This window comes from Myotis brandtii, unplaced genomic scaffold (genome assembly GCF_000412655.1).
Source record: "Myotis brandtii unplaced genomic scaffold, ASM41265v1 scaffold480, whole genome shotgun sequence".
Lineage (NCBI taxonomy): Eukaryota > Metazoa > Chordata > Mammalia > Chiroptera > Vespertilionidae > Myotis > Myotis brandtii.
The window spans coordinates 709,793-722,121 of NW_005368342.1; positions in this window are offsets into that span (position 1 = coordinate 709,793).

Here is a 12,329-nt window from a genome sequence, read left to right on the forward strand (position 1 = left end):
GCGGGCCACACAGACCACTGGGAGGCCAGACTGGGCTTGGGCTTCCCAAGGGGGGTGCCCATCCCCCACCCAGCCCCACCCTGCTCCTCTCCTACCCGCTTCTCAACCCTTAGCCTCACGTTTTCGTATTGGAGCCATCCAAAGGAGGTCCCAACACTGGGCGGCACCCTGTCAGAGATTTCAGCAGCCCCTGACTGCAACTTTCCACTGGTGGTGATCTCGCTACCTATCAAAATTACTTGTTCCCTTTCTAGACTTCGAAATTTCTTCCTTTGTGCATCTGAACTCCTTTTCTCTGTGTCCTCTGCCTGCAGATCTTACATCTGCTCCCTGGGGCCACACAAATTTCCTTCTGTCCCTAACAAGTCTTCAGAGATCTGAAAAACCCATGTCCCTCTGAAACTTTTTTTCTCCTGGCTAAACTGCCTCAGCTCCTCCAACAGTTCATCCATTCTCTTCTGTAGGACTCTATATCCCTTTTTCCCATCATATTTCCTCCTCATCCTTGCTCAATCCTCATTTTATTCAGAATTGGGATTCTCCCAATATCTGTCCTCTACTACTTCCTTTCCTTCAAATCCCAGTCTCCACCTTCTTCAAATCAATATCCTGATCCTTTAGCCTGTCCCCCAACACATTTACCTATTTACATGATTCACTTTCTGTTAAGGCTATAATTCCCCAAGGTTAGAGGCACTCCTAGTTCACACCCTTGAGATGTATCTGCCAGCACCCTCTCTACTTGTCAAGATCACAGAATCCCAGGACAGTAGTTTCTAGACTGTAGCAGTTAACTGGTTGTCTGAGTTTTAGTTTGAAAGTGACTGGCCATGGTCCTTTTTTCTGCTATCCACTGGCAACTGTTCTGAGTATCCTTTGTGAAGTAGAGCACTACATACCTCAAGGATGATGAGTCAACTTGAGGCAATGGAAAGGATATTTGAGAGGTGTGGTCAGGACACCTGGCTTCTAGTCATAGCTTTGACACTAAATGACTGTATAGCCTTAGTCAACTCCCTTCACTTCTCTGGGCTTAAGTTTCCCCTTCAAGCCCAGAGAGGAAAGGGCTAGACTCCTGGGTTTCCAAGGTCCTTTCCCACTCTGACAGTATAAAATTATGAGAAAGGGAATAGAGTCCCTAGGAAAAAGAGATGAGTTTAGCAGAGTTGCTTAAGACTTGCCTTACATTTGCACTCAGCAATCAGTAGTCCTATTCCCTGCTTCTCTGATCCCCAGTGTCCATGAGTCAATGTGCCTCAGTTTCTCTCCTGGATGCCAAGATTCATTGATATGTGCTACATTCCATTTCCTTGAGCTGAGCAGTTGACTTGAGGAAGAGCAGCACTCTTCAGAAAGCCTCAACAGCAGGGGTAGCAATGGCAGCCAATCACATTCTTTAGCATTACCATGGCCCTTTTCTCCCAGAAGTTCAAAGAACTCACTGATTCCCTCATTTATTTTCTCCTAGAGCCCACAAGGGCCTGGAACTATGCTAAGTGCCTAAAGGGTGAGGGGAAGTTGATTAAGGACTCCAACTTTCATTATCCATTCTGGAAAGTGGAAACCCCCTGTGTGTCATTCCCCATGTCCCATGACAACCCCCCCCCAACGAGAGAGAGAGAGAGAGAGATAGAGAGAGAGAGAGAGAGCTGGTTAAGGAGTACCAAGCAGCTGAGCACACTACTGAAAGGAAAAAGGGCACTAGAACTCAATTGGGTGATAGGAGGTCAGATGGTGGGGAAGCTAATGAAGTTGATGGAAAGAGGGGCTGAGAGAGAAGGATGGGTTTAGCCTTCTGGGGAGGAAAAGGGTAGGATTGGAAGAAAACATAGACTATCAAAGATTGTTTAGTCCAGCCTCCATTAAGGTCAAGGGAACTGAAGATCAGAAACAGGAAAGGATTTACCAATGTGGAGAATGGATTCAGGGGGAAATAGAGAATACAAAGAGTTCAGTGAAGCTATTGAAATAATACAAACAAAAAATTTTGAAGGCTAGAATCAGGGAAGTAGTGCCTCCCCCTCTCACTTCACCAGACAGAAGTTAGTTATGGTGATTATGGTCAAGTAGCTGGATATTGCTTGAAGGTTAGACTTGATACACTCTGGCTAGGAGGGATCCATCTCAGAACATAGGCATCTAGGGGTTTGTTCTCTTGTTTTTCAAGATGGCCAGGGGAACACACCTTTGTTTCCTACCTCTTTTTTTAAAACACTTCATGCCTATATGGCCAGAACTTCTGATCTCTACCCACCTCACTGCTTACCATGATCTCATGTGAAGTGAGAGTTAGCTCAATCTTCCTAGGACCACAGTAATCCCTACAATTAGATTTAGATATGATGAGATATATGACTGTGTTTGTAGAGACAAAACATGTGATTAAGGGCTAAATACCCCACATATGTCTGCTACCCTCGGTGAGGGAAGTAAGAGGTATGAAGACACTTGAATTTTCAGAAGAGCTGAATTCAGAATGGTCAAGGAGCAACAGACAAATATTTTTCAAGCAGTAAAGCTAGATGAGGGCCAGTATGAGCAGATAGTGGTACAGAGACATTCTGGAGCTGTATTCCAAGGAAGCTGGGGGCATCTAAATCAGGGATTAGGAGATGCAAAAGGAGAACATTTTACATAAATTTTAGGGGCAGGCATGGGGTCCAGGTGAAAAAGCTCAGAATTCCTAGGGGGCTGAGACTTTCCTGAAGCTGCAGCAAGTTTGAGTGTCAAAGTCAAAGGAATACCAAGCAGGAAATGCATAAGGCTGATTTGTGTGAAAGCCTATGTCAAACTCAAGAGAGAAATTGGATTGAACTTGTAATCCCCTCCAACCCAAAACTTAAGTTCACTACAATAAAGAAGCTTCTGCTTTCTAAATGGCATTCCTCCTTCAGAGGACCCAATAGTTAAGAAGAGGCAATACCTGAGAGATATTGGGTAGGAAACAGTTCTGAATCCCAGAGATACTTTGGATAAAGAAGCACCTGCCCCCAAACCATTGGATGGTAACAATTTTTTAAATCATATTTTAATTTTCAATTACAGTTGACATACAATATTATATTAGTTTCAGGTGTACACCCCAGTGATTAGACATTATATAACTTATGAAGCAATCAAGAGAGAAACATCCATGTGAGAGACAAATATCTATATGAGAGACAAACATCTATGTGAGAGAGAAACATCAGTTAGTTGCCTTCCATACATGCCCTGACTAGGGACTGAACACACAATCCAGATATGTCCATTGAACGGGAATCAAACTGGAAACATTTTGGTGCACGGGAGGATGCTCAACCAATGAGCCATGCCGGCTGAGCATTGATATTTTTTAAGAGAGTTGAAAGGAAGGGAGGGCGGGGGAGAGAGAAAAAAAATCGATGGGAGAGAGACACATCAACTGGTTGCCTCCTGCATGGGCCCCCACCAGGGCCAGGAATCAAACTTACAGTTATGTGCCCTGGATGGAGAATTGAACTTTAAACCCTTCAGTGTGCTGCCCTAGCCGGTTTGGCTCAGGGGATAGAGCATCAGCCTGCGGATTGAAGGGTTCCAGGTTCGATTCTGGTCAAGGGCACATGCCTGGGTTGTGAGCACGATCCCCAGTAAGGGGCATGCAGGACGCGGCCGATTGATGAGTCTCTCTCATCATTGATGTTTCTATCTCTCTCTCCCTCTCCCTTCCTCTCTGAAATCAATAAAGATATACATTTTTAAAAATAAAATAAAATAAACCCTTCAGTGTGCAGACCAACACTCTAACCACTGAGCTACACTTCTCAGGGCCCAATTTGTACTTCTTAATCCCTTCACCTTGTTCATCCAACCCCCTCCTCCCTCCCATCTGGCAACCAACAAAATGTTCTCTGTATCTATGAGTCTGTTTCTGTTCTACTTGTTCATTTATTTTATTTTTTAGATTTAATTGTTGATAGATATGTATTTATTACCATTTTATTGTTCATATGTTTGATCCTTTTTCTCTTTTCTTTTTAAAAAGATTTTCGCCTTTATTGAGTTTTAGAAAGAGAGGATGGAAGAGGGATAGAGGGATAGAAACATCAGTGAGAGAGAAACATCATCCATAGGCTGCCTCCTGCATGCCCCCAACTGGGGATGGAACCTGCAACCCAGGCATGTACCCTGACTGGGAACTAGTGACCTCCTGGTTCATGGGTTGACAACCATTGTGCCACACCAGCCAGACTTTTCTTCTTTTTAAAGAAGACACTTTAACAGTCCAGGTCAGTCCAGGTAATACTGGTTTGATGGGGGTGAACTCCTTTCTATTTTTCTTGTCTGGGAAGCTCTTTATCTGTCCTTCGATTCTAAATGATAGCTTTTCTGGGTATAGGAATCATGGTTGTAGGTCCTTGCTTTTCATCACTTTGAATATTTCTTGCCAATCTCTTCTGGCCTACAAAGTTTCTGCTGAAAAATCAGCTGACAGTCTTATGGGAGCTCCCTTATAGGTAACTAACTGCTTTTCTATTGCTGATTTTAAGATTCTCTCTGTCTTTAACCTTTTGCATTTTAATTATGTGTCTTGGTGTGAGCCTCTTTGGATTCATCTTGTTTGAGACTCTCTGAACTTCCTGGACTTATATGTCTATTTCCTTCACCAGGATAGGAAAGTTTTCGGACATTATTTTTTTAAATAGGTTTTCTTTTTGTTTTGTTTTGTTTCATTAATCATCACCCAAGGATATTTTTCCATTGATTTTTAGGGACAGTGGAAGAAAGAGGGAAAGACAGAAAGAAACATCAATGTGAGAGAAAAACATCTATTGGTTGCCTCCTACATGAGCCTTGACCAGGGCCCAGGCTGAGGAGGAGTATGCAACCAAGGTACATGCCCTTGACCAGAATCAAATGCAGGAACCTTTGGTCCACAGGCTGATGCTCTATCCACTGAGCCAAACCAGCTAGGGCTTAAAATAGGTTTTCAATTTCTTGCTCTTTCCTTTCTCCTTCCAGCACCCCCATGATGTGAATGTTGGTAGACTTGAAGTTGTCTCAGAGGCTCCTTACACTATCCTCATTTTTTGAATTCTTATTTCTTTCTGTGGTTCTGATTGGGTGTTCTTACTTCCTTATATTCCAAATCACTGATTTGATTCTTGGCTTCATCTGCTCTACTGTTGATTCCCTGTTAATTATTCTTCATTTCAGTTACTATATCCTTCATTTATGACTGGCCCATTTCTATGCTGTTGAAATTCTCACTATATATCCAGTATTTACTTCTTTTTCTGAAGTTTAGTTCTTTTGTTTGGGATATGTATCTCTATCTTCTCATTTTGGCAGCCTCCCTGGGTTTTTTTCTATGTATTAGATAGAGTTTCTATGTTTCTGGGTTTGGTAGAGTGGCCTAATGTAGTAGGTGTCCTGTAGGATCCAGTGGCACAGCCTCCCCATTCACCCAAGCTGGGCACTCCAGGTGCACCACCCTCTCTGTGGGATGTGTACAACCTCCTGTTATAGCTGAGCCTTGATTGCTGTTGACACATCAATGGGAGAGATTTATTCCCAGGCTGTTTGGCTGCGAGGACTGACTATGACCACCAATCACCATGATGGATCAGCTGTGCAGGGGATGACTTATTTCAGTAGGACTCTAGTGCCCATTCAGTCCATCCCTTGAATATGTCACTTTTGGAGGACCTTGGGTGGTGCTACAATGTGGTCTAAAGCTGTCCACCAGGTGCAATGGCTCTGGAGCCTCCTGGGAGGTGCAAACCAAGGTCAGCTACCACCTGTGTTCTGCCCAGGGTCACCTGGCATTAGCTACAAAGTGATCTTCAGATGCCTTCTACTTGGGCTGGGCTTAGAGGTGTCCAGGAAAGGCCAAGCTGTGAACCATGGCTAGCTGCCACTGGTGCCAGGCCTGGGACCACTTAGTGAGAGGTACAGGGCATGCCAAGGCCAGATGCTGCTTGTGTGAGAGATTTTAGAAAAGTCTGAAGCATGAGACAACACAGGCCATGCATATGGAAAAACCTCTGGAAACATCTTGAGTGGTCCCAAAAGTTGGTGGGCTAGGGTCTCAGGAAATCACCAAAGTGGGGCAAACAGTGATAGCCAGGTTGATGGAGACTCAGGCATGGTGCTGGTTATGTGGGTAAAGGAACAATGGCCTCTGCCAGCACTTCTTTCTGGGAGAAAGCTGCCCCTTCAGCTCTTGTCCTGATGCCAGACACTTCAGTTTCTCCCAGGGTGTCCCTGGTACCTTTTGAGCTGCTTCCTCAGCGCTAGAACTCAGAGGGAGTGAGGCTGAGTATGTCTGTGCTGGGACCTTTAAGAGGAACTACCTGTGACTCTAGCAGCCTCCATTTCCTTCAGCCTCAATCCACACTGGTTTTTACAGCCAGAAGTTATGGGAACTTCTCTTTCCAGAACTGGAACTCTGGGCTGGGGGTCCTGGTGTGGGGCTGGACCCTTTGCTCCTCAGGGGAGACCTCCTGGATGGTAACAGTTGATAGTTTATCACTCAAACTTTCTGAGGGCTTCTATTCATTTTCATCACTATTGGAAAGCCCTACTTTACATCTAAATTAGACCTCTTCTGCTTCACTCAGTACAATTGCTCTTAAATGATGCTTGGGGAGGAATTAACTAAGCTTCTGATGTTATTCTTCTTCATTCTCAGAAGAGAAATGTGGTGATAGAGGAGAACAAACATTAGCTCTGAGGCCTTCTCTCTCTCTTCCTTCCCCCAGGTCAGTAGCCCAAGCACTAGGCTAACTGTTGCCTTTTCACAAACAAGAGAACAGGCAGAGGAATATATCACTTTCTCCCTCAGGCAAAGAGGTCTTCTTGGTATAACCCTCAGCAGTAGGGAAATCTTGCTTTTAATCATCTTCAATCTTCCATCCATTTCTTGGAAACAAAAGCTAATTTGAATGAAAGAGCAAAAAATACAACAGCATCTGTCATGTGCTGAGCACTGATGAGGCCATTTAAAATTTTATCAATAATATTTAGAGATGTAAATGAGGAAATTGAGGCTCTGAGGAGTAAAGTGACTTATCCAAAAGTCACTTGGTTTGTTGATGTTGGGGCAGGGATTTGGACCTGTGGCCAGCAACCCGAGAAAGGAGATGCATTTTTAAGATTCATATCACCCTTGCACCTCAATGGTCAGACTAGACAGCTCGAGATAGCAGGTAGCTAATAATAAACAGCAGTGATACGGCAATGTCAAGTATCTGGGAATATTTATTATTAATCATACTAATGGGCCACCGTGAGAGGAAAGAGTTTCTCTCTGGCTTTTCCTCTAATAGGGCTGGAAGCTTTTCAAAAGTTTCCCCCAGCCAGCCAATATCAATTCAATTTGAGCCAGTGTCCTCTTGCAACATGAAATTAGCCCTGCAGAGAAGGTCCCCAGTTTCCCAGTAGAGTCACTAGCCCCCAGCCTTGCCCCCTGTGACCAGTGATCAGAGACCACTCATATGTGGCCAGTCTGCCTGTGGGGTGCAGAGAAAGAACAGCCCCCTCAGACTATATGGCCCTTCCATGAATGGCTCACAGTTCAAACTTGATGCACCTAGAAGAAACTATCCATCTTCCACCCACCCATGCCTCCATCAGTGACCAGGTGCCTGGTTCTATGTGAGGTTCTGCAAGGAATGCTCACCCTCTTCCTCCCCAGGAGCTCTCCTTCCCAGTGGCTCTGTCTGCTCGTTGTTTTGCTGTTAGCACCGTCCTTTGTGTGAACCATGTCATCATCTTTAACTCTCCCCTGACTCCTGCCAGATGATCATCAAGCCCTGCTCTCTGACTATTTGTCCTCACAGCTTCTCTCCTCCCACTTCCACTGCCAGTACCCTCCGTCAGCCCTCACCAAGTCTCCCTGGTTTCCCTGCCTCCAGGCTGTCTCATCCAGGCCATCCTCCATGTGGCCATCCTCCACACGGGCACCATAGTGATCTTCAAAAATGCAGCCTTCACCTGTGCTCAGTTATCAGGTGACCCTTTCCGCCCAACACACACACTTAACCTTTGCAGCCTGTTCTCGCGCAGCTCCTCAGCACAGCCCTTCCCCTTTGAACCAGGCTTGTCTCACCACATGCACACAGCACAGTGTGCTCACTTTTGTCTCTGCATGAAGTCCTCCCTTGATCTCTCCTGCCGTCCTTGTGCTTTCTTCCTCCCCGAAGCTCCAGTAGTGCCAGAGATCCTCAGTGCTCATCTGGCATCCTTTCCATTCCTGATTTGTCTTGTCAACTGCTGCTTTTTTTTTCTTTTTAGCCATTCCAGGCTGGCTGTAGTTGTTCCCAGAGAGGGATCACACTTTTGTTCCACTCAGAAGGAGCCCAGCACACTTCCAGGCATATTTTTGGAGTTCAGGACAGATTGCTTAGATAGACCAGAAGATATGCCATTCTCATGTCCTGTCTGAAGGTCTATCTACTTGTATTTTGTCCAGATTCTCTAAGGGCCCAAGTTCCCCCTTATACTGCCTCAATTTCTCCTGTTAGGAGATAAAACCAACAAATGAAACAGAGCCTCCTACTCTTATATTCTTATTTCTTCTCCCCCCAGTGTCTTCCTGGGCCCAGATGAGCCTCTCTTTGACTATATGTTTTCTGTATGCTCCTGTGCCTGCCTGTTTATGTGTCCATTTGCATATATGTGTGTGCATGGGCCTAATGTTTATTTCTAAGATATTGATATATAGATTCATCAACCTAAAACAATTTTTCATATTTCTTAACCCCTAATCTCTGACCAGAAAATATTAGAACATTCTTTTATCTAAGAAATGCAGGTCTCAAATATTTCCAACTATATTTTGAGAGCCCTTCCATTCCTTCCCACTTCCCAAAGACACTTTGCTTATGTTCAACCAAGCCATATGTGAACTTATAGGTGAGAACCTATGTGCGGATTTGTTTCAATGGGGAAAATTCATGGCCTTCTTCCAGTACTATGTGACCCTCAGTACTAGCCACATAATATGTTCCTGCACCTCACCAGTGGCTCCAGAGGATTGCTAATGGGTAGTATAATGACTTGGGGGGAAGAGGAGCCGTTCTCCACTTTCCCTCATTCACACATTACTCCCAAACCCCTCATACTCAATTTTTTCCAAGGCTTTGGGTTTAGGGCCAAGAGGGCTGGCTCTACTTTCCTCAGGTAAACATCAGGAGATGAAGGAGAAATGTGCTGCCAGATGACTAGATCCAAAGATATCTAGCCAATTATTCTGAGTGTCAGAATGTTTGAGAGAAGAAAGAGAGCCCTATGTTTAATTCATAGAAACACCCAATCATAGACCTGGCTAGGTGGCTCAGTTGCTTGGAGCATCGTCCCATACCCCAAAAGGTTGTGGGTTCAATCCCCGGTCAGGGTGTATATGGGAGGCAACTGATTGATGTTTCTCTCTCACATCAATGTCTGTCTGTCTGTCTCTCTCTCTCTCTCTTCTCTCTCTCTCTCTCTCAACCAGTGGTTCTCAACCTTCTGGCCCTTTAAATACAGTTCCTCATGTTGTGACCCAACCATAAAATTATTTTTGTTGCTACTTCATAACTGTAATGTTGCTACTGTTATGAATCGTAATGTAAATATCTGATATGCAGGATGGTCTTAGGCGACCCCTGTGAAAGTGTCGTTCGACTGCCAAAGGGGTCGCAACCCACAGGTTGAGAACCACTGACCTAACTCCACTGCTTATACACAATCTTTCATACAGTAGACCTATCTCTTTTTTCAATTACAATTGACATACATTACATTAGTTTCAGATGTACAACATAGTAACAGTGGGTCTATCTATGTCTTCCCTTAGACCATTTCCTGAGCATTTCACCTTTTTTCTGCTAAAATAATACATCCAGCCTTTTAGCAACCATTTTTTTCTCCTAGTGAAAGGGATCAGTAAATTGAGTAGAAAGATCACAGTATTTGGCATCCCAGTCTAAGTTTAAGTGCTCACTGGGCAACTATGGACAGTGTAACCTTTGATACTCTCTCCCAGTCCACAGCTAGTCCCAATTCTCCCTTTAAATGCAGCTCAATTTCTCTAGTCAGGCTGGTGTCTTCATTGCCCATGTCCACCCCCATCCTACCACACACACACACACACACACACACACACACTCAACAGCATTAACTACAGTCAACAGCCAATATTTATTGAGTGCTTATTATGTGTTAGGCAACTTTCTAATGTGCATTAATATCTCTCTTAATCCTCAGAATAATTTCAAATCATGGATAATATTATATCCGCATTGTAGATGAGGAAGCTGAAGTTAAGAGAGATTAAGTAACTTGCTCAAAGTCATTGGTATCTGAAGATGGCTAGATATGAGCCCAGATGCTCTGATGCAGGACCCACACTTTTAACCACTACACTCACTCAGTTACTCTATATTTACATACACACACACATAAACACACACCCTTCACATTAACACCTTAGAGACTTTCTCTCACTACTCCTTCCTTCTAGAAAGTAAGGATAGGTGGGAGGAAAAATGATGCATCAGACAGAAGGAGCAGGATCTACAAAGTCAAGGAAGCAATAGAGATCCCAGAAATTTAGAGACCTGTGATGAGGCTAGAGCACAAGGTCATGTGGCAAAGAGTTTCCACCTCACAGATGCCTCTAATTCAACATATTTAAAAACTTTTTGATCTTCTCTCTCAAACCTGTCCTCACATCTCCTTCCCCACCCCTTCATTTTAGTCCATTTCCAAATCCTACTAATAGATTTCCTAAATAGCTCTCAAATCTGCCCACTTCTCTCCATTCCTACTGTCACTACCCTGGTCCCAGCCTAGTAGAATGGACAACTGAGCCAAGTTTCTATATGATCTTCCCACATCATTTCTGTATCTTCTCCAATCTATTCTCCACAAAGCAGCCAGAGGAATCTTTTCAATATAGAAATCTAATCATATCACTCCCCAGCTTAAAAGTCTTTGATGACTTCTTCCCTTTGCTCTCATCATGCAGAATAGAATCTTTGTCAGGACCTTTAAAAGCTGGGTATGGTCTGGCTCCTGCCTATCTCTCCAACCTCTCAAACCAATTCTCCCTGTTACTTTTCCTCCCAGCTATATTGGCCTACTTTCTGTTTCTGAAATGTATCATGCTTGTCCAATCCATCCCATACAAAGATTGTTGCATATTATTTATTCTGCAGGGACTACATGCTTCCCCATGACTACAATTTACCTAGTTAACACAAACCCAATCCTTCCTTTAGATCAATTTTCTAAAACTTGGGCCCCCTAGCATATGTCCTCAAAGAACTAGCCAACCTTCCTCTAGAGCAGTGGTTCTCAACCTTCCTAACGCTGCGACCCTTTAATACAGTTCCTCATGTTGTGGTGACCCTCAACCATAAAATTATTTTCATTGCTACTTCATAACTGTAATTTTGCTACTGTTATGAATCATAATGTAAATATCTGATATGCAGGATGTATTTTCATTGTTACAAATTGAACATAATTAAAGCATAGTGATTAATCACAAAAACAATATGTAATTATATATGTGTTTTCCGATGGTCTTAGGCGACCCCTGTGAAAGAGGGTCGTTCGACCCCCAAAGGGGTCGCGACCCACAGGTTGAGAACCGATGCTCTAGAGCAATAACCACAATTTACAAGTATACATTTACAAATTTGAGTCTTAGGTTGATTAATATCTGTCTCCCCACATAGATCATAAGCTCCATAAGGGCAGGAACAGTGTCCATTTTTTAAAAATATATTTTTATTGATTTCAGAGAGGAAAGGAAAGGGAGAGAGAGATAGAAACAATCAGGAGAGAGAATCATTGATCAGCTGCCCCTTGCACGCCCACTACTGGGGATCAAGCCTGCAACTGGAGCATGTGCCCATGATCAGAATCGAACCTGGGACCCTTCAGTCCACAGGCCGATGCTCTATCCACTGAGCCTAACCGGCTAGGCCCAGTGTTTATTTTTTATCACTATTAAATGCCAGTACTTAGAATGGTGTTTATCACATAGTATAGTTGGTACTCAATAAGTATGAATAAGTGAGAGGTGGTAAGTTCACAAAGGGTCCCCCACCTCACTCTTGGAATCTTTGATGTTATCCTCAGGGAAATGAGGATCTGCTGATGGTTTTAAAGCAGGGGAGTGATTGAATCAGGTTTTGCTTTTAGAAAGGATAATGATTGGAAAGAATAAGATAAAATGTGGGGTATAGAACTCAGTTTAGAAGCCATTGTAATCGTTCAGGCAAAAACAAATGATCTGAGATAACTCAGCACAGAAATGCAGTACAATTATACGAATGAATGAATGAATGAATGAATGAATAAATAAATAAATAAAT